Source organism: Piliocolobus tephrosceles, chromosome 5 (genome assembly GCF_002776525.5).
Source record: "Piliocolobus tephrosceles isolate RC106 chromosome 5, ASM277652v3, whole genome shotgun sequence".
NCBI classification, from domain to species: Eukaryota; Metazoa; Chordata; class Mammalia; order Primates; family Cercopithecidae; genus Piliocolobus; species Piliocolobus tephrosceles.
In genome coordinates, this window is record NC_045438.1 from 49,490,947 (window position 1) to 49,508,717 (window position 17,771).

The 17,771-nt window shown below is 42.7% G+C and overlaps 1 protein-coding gene across 1 annotated transcript in view; it reads left to right on the forward strand.

Annotated features, from left to right (window-relative positions):
- The window catches only part of UST (uronyl 2-sulfotransferase), a 320,263-nt gene that overhangs the window by 211,603 nt on the left and 90,889 nt on the right, over positions 1-17,771 (forward strand). The window lies entirely within an intron of this gene.

Here is a 17,771-nt window from a genome sequence, read left to right on the forward strand (position 1 = left end):
TCCCCACTGCCTGGGGAGTGGCCCCTCCACCAGGGAAGGCTCACTCTTCCCTTCCCAGGCCTTGCCCTTGGTGCCTCCATGGAGCGTGGCGCAGAGGGGGTGCTTCCACAGGAAGGAGGTCTTGGCGAGAGAAACTGGTTCCGGGTGACCCAGATCTTAATGAACATTTCCTCAAATGATCTTCTGATGTTGCTTTGCTGAGTTGTCTTTAGTGCTAGGTTTTGGGTCCCAGAGCGGAAACAGTCTTTCCTAAGGAGTCCTGACTAGCACTGTCGTGCTTAAGAACAAAGATGTTGGGGGATATCTGTTAGAGGGCAGCAGAGCCCTTTCTCATCCCTCAGCCCATTCAGTTCCCATGACCACTCTGGGAGGGAGGGAGTGTTTTCAGATGAGGACCCTAAGATTCCAAAGGTTGTGGGATTTGCCAGTCACCTCTCAGGTAAGGGCACAACCGCGACCGACTGTTTCCGGGTTTCCTGCCTTCACAGTCTGGGACTTTCCACCACAGCGCGATAGAACCCTGTCATTGGACCAGTAATTGCTTTCTCTAGACTTGTTTTGGGACCCTCAGCTCCACAAGGGATGTTAGTCTTGAGTTCAGTAATTATTTCCGCAGCACAGAGGCTGGTAACAGAAATGGAGGGCGGAGTTGCCCGTCTTTCTTTGAGCACTAAAACGAAAGGTACATTTCCCATCCCTTTGTAGAGACACACGTACTGAGGAGCTGACAGCCTGGTGCCCGGGAGGCTGAAATCCTGGTCTCTGTGTCTGAGAGAGCCCTTGGGGTTCACCCGGACCCATCCTGGGCTGTTGTTGGGCACAAGCAGGAAAGAAGGAAGTGTTGAGGATCAGTCAGAGGTGTTGTTCCCAAAGCTGGAAGATCGCCCAGAGCCAAGGCCACTGCTGATGCACCCTCAGCAGCAGCAGCCTTGCCGCTGGAGAAAAGCACCGAATCTCTGGGCCAAGGCCAGGACCGCTGCTTCCTCATCTCATTTTAAAAACGTAATGGAAGCGGATGTTCAGAGGCTGGGAGCATTTGGGGATGATGTCCCCTCAGTGTCACGTTCAGGTTTTCAAATCCATGATTAGAGTAGAGAAAACTGAGCTACAGAGAAGTTAGTGTCCAGTCAGGGGCAGATGACCACACCAGACCCATGGCTTTCCACTCACCTTCAGTATTTGATGAACTACCTAAGACTTCAGTGAAATATTTTGATGATTTTTTTATTTTTATTTTCTTCCTTTGATGATATATTTTAAAAGGGGCTTTTCCTCTTTTTTTTAGTTTTTGATGGCAAAACCCTAATCTATTTCTTTATAGGTTATGAGACCTGGTGCAGTGGCTTACGCCTGTGATCCCAGCACTTTGGGAGGCCGAGGCAGGTAGATCACTTGAGGTCGGGAGATCGAGACCAGCCTGGCCAACATAGTGAAAACCCGTCTCTATTAATAATACAACAATTAGTTGAGCATGGTGGCACACGCGTGTGATCCCAGTTACTGGGAGGGTGAGGCAGGAGAATCCCTTGAATCTGGGAGGCAGAGGTTGCAGTGAGCCGAGATTGTGCTACTACACTCCAGCCTAGGTGCCAGAGCGAGACTCCATCTCAAAAAAATAAAAATAAATAAATAAATAACAACAATTAAAAATAAATAAAATAAAAAATAAACTATAGGTTATGAATATGACTATATGTTTTTTATTTGGTGAGACATGTATTCAGAGTATAGAACCGCTTACTACAAGAATAATGTCTTCTCTAATTATATTCATTATTTGTTTTGGATCTTGATTAATATATGTTGTTTTAAAAACAGCCTACATTCCATTTAATCCAGATAATTCTTTCATAGTTCTGATTCAATCCTCATGCCAAGAAAGTTAGAACCAGAGGATAGCAGAAAATGCCAAAAAACCAATGATATGGAAACACGTCTTATAAACACTGCTCTTCAAATATTAATGTAAGAGTTGAGAGGAATGCTCTAGCTTTTTCCGCTCTGTCAAGCTTTCGTTGCCATCCTGTAAATCATTTCATATAATGTAGTCATCACACACATGAATAATAAGCTGCAATCATTAGAGAGAAAGGTGGCAAATGTGAAGGGGAAAATTATGGTTTGGAATTTCTATTTATTTGTTTTTGTTTTGAGACAGAGTCTTGCTCTGTTGCCCAGGCTGGAGTGCAGTGGCAAGATCTCTGCTCACTACAACCTCCACCTCCGGGGTTCAAGCGATTCTCCTGCTTCAGCCTACTGAGTAGCTGGGACTACAGGCACCTCCCACTACGCCCAGCTAATTTTTGTATTTTTAGTAGAGGCAGGGTTTCACCATGTTGGCGAGACTGATCTCGAACTCCTGACCTAAAATGATCCACCTGCCTCGGCCTCCCAAGTGCTGAGATTACAGGTGTGAGCCACCATGCCCAGCCTGGTTTGGAGTATTTTTTTTAAAAAGATCATAAAATCTTGAAAATTGGTAGTTGGGGCAAGTGTTGTATTTTTGAAGAGCTGGTAACTGCCTTTATTATGTGACTTGAGAGATTGTAGGGAGATTTCCCTGCCTAGAATTGTGCCCTTAGAAATTTGTAGGGGCCCCTTTCCAAATGTAAGCACTGTGTTCGGGAAGGGTCTGTGTCAGATGAGGTCATCAGATCGATCCTTGGCGAGGCCCCAGCAGGAAAGCACTAGGCTCCCCAAAGCAGCACAGGAGAAACTCGGGGGGCTCAGATTCAAGAGAGGAGAGCCTGGTGGTGGCGGGGAGTGGGTGTCCCCTTCATGGTCTGGTTCCAGCCTGACCTGGTTAGAAGGCTGTCTTCTTGTTCAAAGGATAGTTTGTTTATTTGGAAGAAGATGGTCTATTGCCTTTTTTTAATAGCTGAAACTATTAATTCCATCTCCTTGGTCCCATTAGACCCTTGAAATAAAATTGGCCCCTTTCAGAAGAGTCTGTCCTCATTTTGGCAAAGCCTGGGTAGTCAGTTGTTTGACTCAAAAGAGGGTGTTGTTTGTGTCTCAGCGGGGCACAGGCAGCTGTGAGGAGCCCACTGTCCCCTCCTTGCAGGCCACCCCTCCCCTTGGAGGCCCTTCCCTGCACACCACACGCCCACAGGGTCTTGGGTGCTGGCCTGAAATGAGTCTGCTGATTTACCACGTCGTTCCAGATCTCAGTGCTCCAAAGCCCCTTGCTTTATCCCATTGCCAAAAATCGGGCAGTTCTGCCCCTGGCCCTGAGCCTTACAGAGCTGCTTAGCATACAGCTGGGAGCGGCCAGCGCCTGCCTCCGAGCCTGCTCTGAGGATGAAATAATATCATCTGTGAGGCAGGGTGGTTTGGAAGAAAATGGAAAGGGTAAAGGAATCCTGGAATTTGCAGGAACCCCGAAGAAGATAAGGACTCTCTCAATTTACAGGTGTGGGAACGGGCCTGGGATTCGGGGTGGGGTAAAGTCCCTCCTAGGAGGAGAAGCCAGACCTCCTGATTCCACTTCGGTGGTGTTTGCCCACTCAGACCTTACGTTTTACTTCCTGAAGGGTAAAGCGAGAAGAGGACTGGGCCAAGTCCCATGCTTCTGAAGCAGAATCATTTGATGTAACATTGTCTCTCCATCTTTACAAAGACATCACTGTTACAGCAATTTGTTTTCAAATATTCAAGCGTCTTATAGCTATACCTTATTTTCTGGAAACAACTAGCTTTTCTCAAACTTTCTATTTCTTTCCAAACTCTTCTTCCTTTGCATTTCCTGGAAAATCATTTTTAAATAAATTAGTGCTTGCCTAGATGCAAGTTCAACTTCCAGCAGCCATACTGTGAAAAGACAGCTGTCTTAGGCTCATTTCTTTTTGTCCAGAGCTGGAAATTCCCCAGTGTGAAGGTGGCTGCCTCCTTTTTGGGGATGAGGGTCCTCTGAACCCAGGCACACTTGGACACATCCCAGCACCTGAGACTCTTCTCCAGCTCATGTCTGGCCTCCTTTATTTCCAAGGCAGGGAAATACCTGGCATACAGACCATATTTAATGAAAGAATAAATGATGGAAAAGCTTTTTCCAATGAAGAGCAACTGTTGTCATCTCCAGATGAAGGAGAGCATCTTATTCCTGCTGGAGCCACTCCCTTCTCCAATCTTGGAGCTTCCATGAAAGTGGATTTCTTATGCTGTCATTTTCACCCTGCTGGTGAAAGTTCTCAAAAATGTCACATTGGGCTCCTGCCCTAACCACTATTGCCACTTCACTAGGCCATCCTCCATTTGAAGAGTAGGAAGAGAAGGGAGAAAATCTTCCCAGAGAGAACACTACCCCTGTAACACTGTTTATTCGGCTTGGCTGTAAAGTGTGGAAAGTAATGCATGTTTAAAAGAAAAGATGTGTAATTTACAGCTTCTTAATTCATAAAGAATTCAGTGAATCATGTTGGCCCTGTTGGATTCTGGAGAAGTCTGAAAATTGGCCAGAGTCAGCAAAGGTTTTTAGAAAGCTATGCATTTTAATCTACTTGAAAGCTTTGGACTCCAAACGTCCTTTAACTTTGAAAGTATACATATGAAACACTGGTGTGTGGAAATTTCCACTCGGTCCCAACCAGCTGAGACTGTCCTGTGAGTGAAAGAAACCTTAGGCATTGCCTTTATTCCTAAGGCATTGTTTTTCTTAAATAAATAAAATGAAGAAGGGCTTTGGATTGTCTGCTTTTTAAGTGTTGTTTGAAAAAAATCTATGTTTTCCAAATCCGTAAAGATAAGAAAATTACGCTCTTCAACTAGTTCAGATTTAGCTTCCAATTGCAGGCTGAGCCAGGGGCCTAAGATAAGGTGTATTTATTTATATTCCCTTCTCAGCTGCCTTAGCTGGGAGACTTGGCCTGGGATTTAGCCTCTGTGGACCTTGCTTGTCTCATCTGTACAATGGGACCATATTACCTACTTTGCCTGCATTACAGGGTTGTTGGGAGAGTCAACTGAGCCTTCTACACAGAAGTGCTTTGGAAGCTAAAACTTGCCAGAACACCTTTCAGTATTGATGCTCCCACCCCCTTGTCTCCGTTACTGGCTCCACATGACCTAAAGGGGCCATTTTTCCTACAGACCTGGAGCTCCTCTTCTCAGGGAGTCCACAGGGGCTGCTGTTTTCCTGGGGCTCAGGACATACTGGGTCCTGAACCCTCAGGTCTGCTTCTGCTGTGGTCTCAAATTGCCTCACTAGACTCCTTCCCCTGGGAACCTGTTTCTAAGGAAACTGCTTCTCTTTGTGTTCCCAACAGCTGGAGATGTGTTTTGATCCCAGCCCGCTGGCACACATTTGTCCTGTGTTTATTTACATGGAAACCTAAGCTCCTGTAAGCCCTGGGTTGGAAAGTCATATACACGCATACTCTCCCCCTCCAAGGAGTAACGAGAAAGGCACGCCAGAGCTGAATGCTCCGCCAGGCTGATGCAAGCCATCCAGGAGCATGGAGGATCAGGAAGCCCTAGCTTCAGAGATACACTGTGAAATACATTTGTCCTGGGTGTATCTAAAGCAGGAGTCATGGGTGTTTTTAGGACCAAAGGCCGCTTCTGGGAGTTAGCAAGACCTGAGGGTATCCCTGGGAGTTTCAGGCAAACAGAAAACAAGATGGGTAAAGGAAGGGGCAAGGGAGGAGAGGAGACACCAACAGATGAATTTTGGAGCTAGAATAGAATGCTACTCCCTGCTCCCTGTGCTACCACCAAACGGCAGCCACGTGTGTGGTGTGTAGCAGGTTAGCATGCTTTGCCTCATGTTAGGGCATCCACCCTCACAGCCTCCCCTGGTGTAGGTATGAGCACTCCTCATTCCCCTCTTATGAACCAGGATGGAGATCCCAGAGAGGTTGAGTGGTGGTTAAGATCAAGCCACAAATAAGGGGAGCTTGCATGAGGCTACCCAAGTTACAAGGGGCTTACGATTCACTCAGGTTGCCTCTGGTAACAGGAGCCAGGGGGCAGGAGAACTGTGGGAATGAAGACAAAAGGATTGCAGGCCAGTGAAGACCAGGAAATGAATGCCAGGCAGAGCCAGGCCCCGTGGGAAGCACATAAACCACAGCACAGCTAAGCCGCACGGAAACTAGAAATTGTTGAGACTTAGAGCCACTTCCAGCACTCAAGTGTCAGTGCCCAGGCTGCCCAGGGGTTCTCGGTTCTCTTCAGCCATCTTCAAAGACACCAACAGTGGATTGAGCACTTCTTATGCTTCACACCTGTCCTTCTACCATCTCATTTCTCTAGCCCGCTGGAAAGGGCTTTCCACTTCTAAGGACTTACGTCATTAGATTGGGCTCACCCGGATAATCTGGCGTAGTGTCCCCTCTCAAGGTCTATAACCTTACTCACATTCGCAAAGTCCCTTTTGCCATACAAGGTAACATATTCACAGGTCCCAGGGATTAGGATATAGACACCTTCAGGGTCCATTATTTTGCCTACCACAGTGTCACCAAGGACTACTTAGCAGGGGGCAGAGGGGACTGTGGAGGGGACGTGGGTGTGACAGGCGTTCTGACACTTGGCTATGCCACTTATAAGTGCTTGCCACTGTGCATTCTACTATGCAGTGGCACCAAACCATGGCTTTCCTGACCCTGGTCTGCAAAACCAAGTGGCCAGTCATACATTTTGTTTTTTCTTCTACTAGTGACTCATGCACCCGTCCATCTGTCATTCATTCATTCACTCAGTAAACATTGATTTAGTCCTTTAGGTGTAGTAGGACCTATGGTAGGAACTGGAAATCAAATGTTGAGCTAAAATAGACACTGTCAGTCCTCACGGAGCTCACAGACTGCCAGGGAGACAGGCATTCATCTCAAAACCACACAAATGTATGTGAAATAGTTGCTGCATCACATCCTACAATGCAGAGAGACGTGGTGCTGTCCGGGCATTGTGTGGGGCAGTTGGCAAGTCTGGAAGTCAGAGAAGTGTTGGTTGAGCTATATCTGAAGGGAAAGAGGAGAAGGAAGAACCCCTAGGCACAGGGAACATACAAAGCCCTGTGGCAGAAGGGAACACAGTGAGCACGGAGGAGGAACCAGGGAATATGAAGCAGGGTGAGCTGAGGGAGAAAGGAAAGAGCTGAGTCCAGTGATGTGGGCAGGCAGGTGGTAGGCCCCACAGAGCCTCCCGGACCCTGTTAAAGATCCCTGGGGAGGCACTAAAGGACTTCAAGCAAAAGAGGCATGTTTACAGGACATCCTGAATCTTTTACATTTTGTTGGGGGAATCACTTTGGCGAAGGGCTTCAAGTCAATGTGGATAGACCAGCTAGATAGATCAGAGGCTACTGCAGGGATCCAAGTGCAAGATAAACCAAGGAGCAAGTTTTTATGGCACATCAGCCACGTGCAAGGAGCAGCTCCAGGTGGGGTCCGGGCGGCAATCAGGGAGCAATTACAAAGACGTTGAAGACTCGTCGCTGTGCTTCCAGTTGCTTGCCGCCTAGTTAGCAGCAGAAGACCCAAACTTGAAAAGCTTAATACCAACAAGGAGGGAGTTGTTAATAATAGCTCAATGCAGCCGTACAGGACTTGTCATTGGCTGGGATGTGTTAAATTAGCAATTTGAAAAATGCAGGGGAGGAACGAAACCACCAAGAGTTGTGGTTGTTGGGAGCGGCTTCCCAGGAAAGGAGAGACGAACAGAGGAGAGGTGGGTGCTGTCTTTAGCAGTAGAAGCAGATGCAGCAGAAGTAAGGCTCTGGGGACAGCAGGAGGGGACTGTTCCAAGTGAAATGACATTTTAGAAAGTGTGTAAAAGCCTGAGAGCAAGATGCTCACTCTATGGTGAACCGCCTATTTGGCAGGAGCAGAGGGCTTCGGGAGGTGAGGAGCTTGGGTACAGTAAAGTATTTCTCCAGATGTCCCAGTAGTGGGGGAAGGAACGCTGCTCTGATGGCTGCCAAGGCAGGTTTGCCTGACCTGTCTCCATACAAGGTCCCATCAGGAGCACGCACCGCAAGGGCCTCTAGAGCACAGCCAGGTGCATCCGCCGGCCACCTGTCAGCTGAGCTCATCTGCTATGAGCCCCGCCCCTCGCTGTGAGTCAGCGGAGCTGCTGCAGCTGTATCCCGCCCGCCGCTGGCGCTCAGCGCTGCTCCCCTACTGGGGCCGGTGGCTAACATTTACTAAGGCGGTGGTTCTCAGCCTCGGCCACTTGTGGAGGCTTTGAAAACTACTGATGCCTGGGTCACACACCCGAAAGTTCTGGTTTAATTGGTCTAGGGTGCAGCCTGGGCTTTGGGATTTTTTTTTTTTCTTTTTTTTTAAGCTTCAGAAGTGATGCCAACGTGTAGCCGAGGTTGAGAACTACTGAGGAATTAACAACACATCCGTTCCTGACTGCCTTAGCAGGAGCTGTTTTTACCGAGAGAAGCACCCCCTGAATGCCTTATAGAAGCTTACCTTCTTATCCTCTGCCCATTTGGAAGAACCTGTATTTGCTCTCCCTTTAGACATTTTTATTTGTTAGGCTTTTCATTGGCATAAGCAAATAAATGTCATTGAAGAGGTTTGATGGCATAGTGCAATATTATTTGTTGTATTTAGGAATATTCTATATATGTCTTAAGTCAGACTTTCTTCTAAAGTTGAAGTAAATATTTATTATCCAGAAACCAAAGTGTGCGTTATACTGTACATTTCGGATCTCACTTTAGGAAGCCATGCTTTAGACAGTAAAACAGAATGAGCACTTTGATGAATAAAGTATTTTAGCATATGGACATCTTCTTATTTAGGTTGACAAGGCACTTGGAGTCCATTGACATCTCTTCAAAGAGACATGTGACATTCTTTAAATGCAGGCCAATTCATACAATGACATGCAAATGCTAAATTAAAAGATGTCGGTGAGTAGAACTACATTTTAAATGCAGTCAGGAAATGTTCTCTGAATGCAGTCAATGGGCTTGCTATCGAAAGAAGCTATGGGACGAAGTTTTATATAAAGCAAAAAACTAATGGCTGCATTTAACTTTGCTAAATTTTTGAATTTTATACTCCACATTTATTTTTGCAGAAGTTGGCATGCCTCTATAGTTGTCCTCGATTGCTTTGCCATTTGTAATATTTTTTCTCTGCCCAGCTGTTTTACATACACAGTATAAATTCCCCAAAGGCTGAATGACCTCCAAACGTGTTCTTAAAAATATTTTGCAAAGTCTGAAGACAGGAAAAGTAAGTGTAAAACATCTAAGAGATTTGTTGGAATCTCAGCTTGAATTCTAATTGCTAGCACTTATGAAAATGTCAATATTAACATGAAATAGTTGGCAGTTTTTCTAATAAATGTAAATTGAATTAGATAGTGTGTAATTGGAAAAATACTTGCTTCACTGAGGCTTCTCAAAACAAGACTCAGGATTTGTTAGCTGCGGCAGCCTTGCCCTCTAATGGCTGGAAGTTGAAGGACAAGACTAAAATACTTTTGACTATAAGGAGGATAGAAACTAAGAAGAGGGAATGTCTGACCATTTATCACCATATTGAGGGCTTCTTCTCAAAGCATGGGGCATGATGTTGATGTTAGCGTGAGCTTATTATTAAAAGGAGGTGGATAGGTGGGGAGCCAAGGCCATGCTAAGTATCTTGGAGCTTCAGACTGAGCTTGGATAGAAATAGGTTTTATAGATGCCTAATCTCCTGAAATGCAGTTGAAAGTTCAAACTTGCCTTATAATATTAAAAGAAATAATAAATGCCTGAACAAGTTATGCAGTAAATAATCTTGCCTGGACATTGTGATGGTCTGGTTTATAGTCATTGAGATTTGCTAAGCACATGTAACAAACAATTTTTGTTCCCTTTTCTAATTGACCAATGAGTGTTTCAGACAGGGTAGAAATGATACCAGTAAAAGTGGTTTGGCAGGAATTTCATAAGAAGTTTGATTTTATCCCATGTGCTTTCTGGGAAAGCAGCCAGGAATGAATGGAACAGGTGGGAGCTTAACCAGCTACAAAATCACACAGCCTCTAGAACAAACCACTTTTTCTCTGACCCTAAACCCATGCAGATATTCACAGTTGAATGAAAGAATTTTAACGAAAGCTTACTCAATTTCATGACAAGCAAAGTTTTTAAAACACCAATCTGCAAGAAGCCCCAGCCGCCTAATAGGTAAGGCATTGGCTCCTAAAAAATGACTCTTCGCTTCATATTACAAAGTAAAAATGCAATGGAATTGTATCAACATTCAGCTAAAAGTTTGCATATGCATCTTCCTTTGCATTAAAGGTGAAATAACACTGGTGTGACTTTTATAGTAAGATAGCTGTCCCGTTACCACCTGCAGAGCATTATTCACTCACTTCTGGGTTTTGTAATTAACTAACCACTTGGATAAGACTTATAGAAAGAGTCAGCAGATGTGTAAGACAAAGTTATAAAGTTCAACAATTAAAAAGGAAACTTTAATTACAAATGTCAGGAATAATCGATGGCATTCTATGTCTCACCACTATTAGTAAAAACCCTGTGAGATCAAGACAAGGGACCTAAACCAAGGCGATAAGATTAGCCAAAACCAGTCTTGATGACTGTTCATCTTTATTTCTCTTGGTAACTATTACTCAGGTATTTATTTTTTACATTCTCATACATTGCTTTTTAAACCCTTCAAATTATTTCATGTCTGTAAGTCTTATGTTCTGAACTAAAATGTAACTTGATAATAGAATATCATCTTGTCTCAGTACCCATCACAGTTCCCTGTTAAACACCCAATAACAGATGCGAGGATGTGTGGAGCTCCAACGATGTTTGCCTCTTTTGCCTACTTGCATGTGCAATTTCAGCATATTCTGAACACCTGTAGTATGCCAGACACTGTCAACCTGTCTCCAGATCATCTTCTTCCAATCCATGATCAAAGTGTCCAGTGTGTCTGTCTGACTGTCATTGCCTTGCTTAAAACACTCCTATGTATTTCTGATCTTTAAATGTAATATTAGCTATCATTATTATAATAATATTATTTAATCAAAGAGCATCATAATTGCATGTGAATCTACACTTATCTCAATAAAATTTCAGTTAGAAAAAAAAGCATCATGCACCAATAGAAAAAAGATAGGTTTATCAATAAATGGTGTAGGAAAAATTAGATCATTAAGGAACCCAACATACATCAAATAAATTCAGATGGATTAAAAAGGTAAAATGTGAGAAATCAGAAGGATGTGTATCTGAGCTGTGGAGGCTATGAGTTGTCTATCCTGTGGAAGGAGATGTGAGTGAGCTAGAGGATGGCAAAGCACACAGGCAATGGAAGAAATCACAAAAGAAATGAATTTTAGATTTGTCTTTAGATAAATTAACAGTTTATTTCACAAAAAGGCATTATAGACAACGTTAACAGGCAAATCAAATGGAGACAACATTTACAAATATGACAAAGAATTTATTCTTAAAGATATTAAGATATAAAAAGTCTTATAAATCAGTAAAATAGACTAATTTCCAATTGAAAAATTACAAGTAAAATTCCAGATAATCTAAAAAATGTTCAGCCTCATCTATAATTTTTAAATTGCAAATTAAAGCAATACATCACTTTTAAGGTATCAAACTGGCAGAGACTTCAGAAATTATAAGTAGTGATGTGCTCATAAATGTTTAACAACTGCCTCTGGTGGGGGTGGTGGGTTGTTTTGTAACTTTGCCAATTTCTGTGGTGTAAATACTTCTCACTGTGGTGATTTCAAACTATGAACATGATATCACTGAATACAGCAGAGTTGATAGATGGGCATTTGCCTCTTATAAGCTGTTACTATCTGGCTCCAGCACATTCCCAATTCACAGTCAGTGCTGTCAAGGGTACATCAGAATGGACATGGCCGTATACTTCTGGTATCAGGATTCTGGGAGCATGGTCCATCTTATGCATCATTCACTTCCTCAGCCCCTCACCTGCACACCATGTCATCGTACGTTTTCATCTTTGCCAGCCTGAGAGATGAGAAATGATGTGTCAGTAGGATAAGTTGCATTTCTCTCTTTATGAGTGAAGTTGAGCATCTTCCCACATGTTTGAGAGGCATTTGTATTTTCCTTTCTCATCTTATCATTGCCCATTTTGCTAACATTCTGATTTCTAGAAACTTTTCAGAAAATTACAGACATTTGCCCATTATTTATGATATGAATTGCAAGTATTGTTTTCCTAGTTAGTAATCTCTTTCAACTTTCTTTGTGATTTTTTACATGCATAATTTTATTTCTTTGTGGTCAAATTTATCAACCTTTTTCTTTTTATGGCTTGTGAGTTTTGTGTTACACTCAGAAGGATGTTATTAACTCTGAAACTATAAAAAAAATTCTCCATGGTGTCTTCTAGAGTTCTATTGTTATTCATGTTAAATTACAATCTTTAATACTTCTGAAATTTATTCTGGTGTCAGATATAACATATCAATGTAGTTTCTTTTTTTTCCAGATGGCTAACAAATTATCCCAACATTTATAGAATAATTCATCTTTTCCTCATTAAAATATCACCTTTATTATACAATAAATTCTTGGTTTTAGAAGTATCTGTTTTTTCTTTTGCCTTTTATTTTGTTCCATGAATGTGTATCTTTATATACAGAACACTATTCTATATATTTATATATATACACACTGTTGTAATTATATAATTACATAATACATATTTTTATTATGTAATATGCAATAGTGTAATTATATAATGTAGAATAACTATTGTATACCTACATTTTATTATCTGGCAGGGTCCAGTCTCTCCTCTTTACTCGACTTTTCCCCCAGTTGTCCTAGGTCTTTGTCTTTGCTCATTTTTCCTTAGGAACTTTAAAATCAGCTTGTTCAGGGCCGGGCGCGGTGGCTCACGCCTGCAATCCCAGCACTTTGGGAGGCTGAGGCAGGTGGATCACAAGGTCAGGAGCTCAAGACCATCCTGGCTAACATGGTGAAACCCCGTCTCTACTAAAAATACAAAAAATTAGCTGGGCTTGGTGGCGGGCACCTGTAGTCCCAGCTACTCGGGAGGCTGAGGCAGGAGAATGGTGTAAACCTGGGAGGCAGAGCTTGCAGTGAGCTGAGATCTGGCCACTATACTCAAGCCTGGGTGATAGAGTGAGACTCCGTCTCAAAAAAAAAAAAAGAAAAAAAAAACAGCTTGTTCAGATGCCCCCCCCCCCGGTCCATGTTCATACCCAGAAAACCCTGTGTTGGGTTTACTTTGAGCTTTACATTAAGATAGGGAGGATTGACATCTGTATGTGGAGTCTTATTATTTAAGAATGTATTTTGCCTTTCCATTTGCTCAGAACTTCTGTTATATCTCTCCAGAGTTTTAAAGTTTTCTTCATTTAATCTTGCACAGTTCTTAAGTTGATTTCTAGATATTTGGTTTGTTGTTGTTGCAATTTTGCACATTATTACTGTTACTAATTTCTATATATTGTCTTTAACTCAGTCACCTTAGTGAGTGAATTCTATGTTTGTGAAGAAATGTTCACAGATTCTTTTCAGTTTACCAAATAAAATTATATCCCCAATTGATAATTTTATCTTTCTTTTTTCTAGTTTTTATAACTCTTATCCATTTGTTTTTGTTGTATCTCTAGAACAGTGTTAAATATAATGTTGATAAAAATGACCCAGCAATCCCATTACTGGGTATATACCCAAAGGATTGTAAATCACATATATTTTATAGTATATAGTCTTTATGTATGCTATAAGGACACACACACATGTATGTTTATTGCAACATTGTTTACAATAGCAAAGACTTAGACCTAACCCAAATGCCCATCCATGACAGACTGGATAAAGAAAATGTGGCACATATACACCATGGAATACTACGCAGCCATATAAAATAATGAGTTCATATCCTTTGCAGGGACATGGATGAAGCTGGAAACCATCATCCTCAGCAAACTAACACAGGAACAGAAAACCAAACATCACATGTTCTCACTCATAAGTGGGAGCTGAACAATAAGAACACATGGACACAGGGAGGGGAACATCACACACTGGGGCCTATCAGGGGATGCGGGGAAAGGGTAGGGAGAGCATTAGGACAAATACCTAAGGCATGCGGGGCTTAAAACCTAGATGACAGGTTGATGGGTGCAGCAAACCACCATGGGACATGTATACCTATGTAACAAACCTGCACGTTCAGCATATATATTCCAGAACTTAAAGTAAAAATTTTTTAAAAATTGGTTTCTCATAGAAGTCAGATAATCGAAGTAAAAGTTAAATTGCTAATTGCCAAATTTCATTCATTTCTACTTTTATTCTGCTAGAGTATGATGTCTAGGATCCAGATCCTTTGGGATTTCATTTCAGGGAGAATATAAGCAGCATCAGTCTCAACAACTAGTAATAGAAAAGCCTAAGGAAAAAGACAAAGACTATCACATTAACACCCCTCGGCCCCACATCCACCTGTCACCTACGTGTCCTTTTTGATACCCCACCACTTCCAGAGTGGCTTCGTTCTCAGCCGCCTGTGTCTCCAGAGTAAATTCAAGTGTGTCCTTTCTTGAGGTCTCTGGACTGGATATTGTCTTGTGTCCTTTCCCATGGGTGTGGTTTCTCTGGCAGTCAGTTCCTCAGTGACCACATTTAACAAATTGTCATAAATGCAGGCTAGAACCATAATTCACAGCTCTGCAATACAAAGGAAAGATGAAAAACAACTGGAGGCTTAAAGTCATGTGAGGTACCTGTTTTGCTTTGCTTTAATTATGACAGCAGATGTAAAATTGAATTGCTCCAAGCCTAGATGGTCTTTGGCTAGGGCTTGTTCACCTGTGACACAGAGACCTCACATCTCCCTGACTTCTGTTGAAGCCTTCTTTGGCTTCCTGTCGGCTGCTACAAAAGGACTGGGAAGGTCTTTGAATTGACCCTGAGCTCACCTGACATTGCAAAAGGGAGAAATCTTTGACTAAGACCCTGTTGAGCAATTTTCAGTCCATCCATTCAGCTACAAATGTGAAAGCAAATATGCCAAGATCCTTGAGAAGAATGTTGATGCTTGATTGCACGATGTTTCTCTTTAAAGTTTTGGCCTTGAGAACTTCAAAGTGATGACACTGTACTTCCTGCCATGCCCACTCTTAGCTCTGTGTGGTCAGTAAGCAGCAACTCTTTTTTTTCTTTATTTTTGGAAATTAAGTGGAGGGAGGGAATAAACCCCCTCACTTGAATTGTTTTGGCTTAAGATGTATCTAAGATTTTAACTTTGTTATTTCCAGCTACTTCCCTCATTAAATTTAGGTTATTAATTTCATAAATCAGCATATGCCTTTTACCTTTATGTGCAAAGCCCAGGTGTTAAAGCTTGGGTAACTCTTTGATTGGAATGGTGGGTTTCGTGTATGGCCCATCCCAAATGGGCTCCTTGTGTCTCACAATATTTCTTTCCTTCCCTAAGTCCTTTGGTCCTTCATCTTTATCAAGGACTCACAGTCTCTCTTGGGTATCCAGTAAGAGTTTGTACAGTCAGTTTCATACATCTTGCCTTATCCATTTTTGTCCAATATGATTGCTTGTTACTTAAAACTTTTGAATAACATACATATATCTCCTATATACCCTATATACCATGCTCTTGATTTTTAAAAAAGAGTTATTTCCTTCATCTAGTTAGTCTAATCGGCAGTGAAACTCTTTATTTTTTCCATAGAATGTCTCTCAAATGTCCCCATCTTCTCTCCATGGCTGCTGCCAACACCAGTCTTTTTTCAACTTTTTTTCTGGAACTTTTTTCAACCTTCCATGCTTCCTAACTGCTCTCCTCAAATTCCAGACACTCTCCCTCTCTTTCAGCTTGCATAGTGCTGCCAGATTAGCCTCCCAAAACAGCACTTCACAGCATATCGTTTAATTTCTTGCTCAAGAAGCTCAGTGACTTTTGCCCACTGTGTTGAATTATATAGGCCTTTCTCTGGCTTTCAAGGCTCTTAACAATCTGCATCTATCCTGCCAGCCCTGACTTACTGCTTTCCCAAATAAATGCTAATCCAACCAAGCTTCTGACATCTTTCAGAAAAAGCTCATCCTCATCTCTATTCTTGTCTTTATGCTGATACCCTAAGTTGAAAGGCCTTTTTTGTCTTTTTCTTCTTTTTTGAGACAGGATCTCCCTGTGTTACCTCTGTTGGAGTGCAATGGTTGGGATCTCAGCTCACTGCAGCCTCTACCTCCCAGGTTCAAAACATCCTTTTGCCTCAGCCTCCCAAGTAGCTGGGACTACAGGCACGATCCACCATGCCTGACAAATTTTCGTAATTTTTTTTTTTTTTTTTTTTTTTTTGGTCGAATGAGGTCTCACTATGTTGCCCAGGCTGGTCTCAAACTCTTAAGCTCAAGTGATCCTCCCATCTGGGGCTCCCAAAGTGCTGGGATTACAGGCATGAGTCACCGCACCTGGCCTGAAAGACATTCTTTGTCTTTTCTCTCTCCACCTCCTATCCATCGTTCAAATTCTCATCTGCAGTCTCTCGTGATCCCAGCCTTTGAGATGTTCTCCTTTTTCTGGAATTCCAGTTGCCCATGTGCTTTACCCCATTTCTTTTCCATGAAGTCACACTGTGTTCCAGGTACCATTTAGCACTAGAATCCTCAACTTAATCCTCACAATGATCTTATGAAAAGGTGTGACTGTGATCTTATTTTAGAGTTGAGAATCCTGATGCTCAGAGAGGTTAAGTAGCTTGCCTAGAGTGAAACCACCTCCATTAAGTGATAGAACCAGGATGCTCACCCAGGCAGACAGGCTGCAGAAGCCTTGTTCTTCACCACTATGCCAAACTGCTTCTTTTTGTCCTATGTGACACTCTCATTGATTCCTTAGTCCTTCCCAGCCTGACTTGTCAGCTCTTGAAGGGCAGGTGCCGTCTTCACTGCTTTATTTACGTCCCATTGCCTCCGTGGAAATTTTTGCATAGGAAGGTCTTAGAATTTGCTGCATGTGGGCAGGGATCCTGTCTTTTTCACCTGTGCTTCTTCAGCACCTGGACACACACACAGGGTCTGACACATAATAAGTGCTTAAAGATTATTAGCTCAGTAATTGACTAAATGCATACATATTTGATTGATTCACAGTTTGAAAAATATATGATCACACAGTGCCTCCTTTGCGTATTTTTCATTCATATAAATTTGCATATCTGTATTTTCTATGCAAGCATCTCTGGTGCCTCTGGGTCACTGCTGTTGATTAAGCTGGACATGTCCTTCTAGGCTATAAAATGAATATGTCTTTATCTGTTTGTGCTGCTGTAACAAAATACCTGACACTGGGTAATTTATAAAGAAAAGAAATTTCTTTCTCACAGTTCTGGAGACTGTGAAGTCCAAGATCAAAGTGCCAGCAGGTTCAGTTTTCTGGTGAGGGCTTCTGTCTGCTTCTAAGATGGTTCTTCTGGAGGAGAAGAATGCTGTGTCTTCACACTGAAGAAGGAGGCAGAAGGGAAAGTGAGTTGAACTGCCTCCATCAAGCCCTTTTTTTTTTGAGACAGAGTCTCACACTGTCCCCCAGGCTAGAATGCCATGGTGCGATTTGGCCTCACTGCAACCTCTGCATCCTGGGTTCAGGTGATTCTCCTGCCTCAGCCCTCCAAGTAGCTGGGACTACAGGCATGCACCACCACACCTGGCTAATTTATTTTACTTTTAGGAGAGTCGGAGTTGCTCCATGTTGGCCAGGCTGGTCTTGAACACCTGATCACAACTGATCCACCCAACTTGGCCTCCC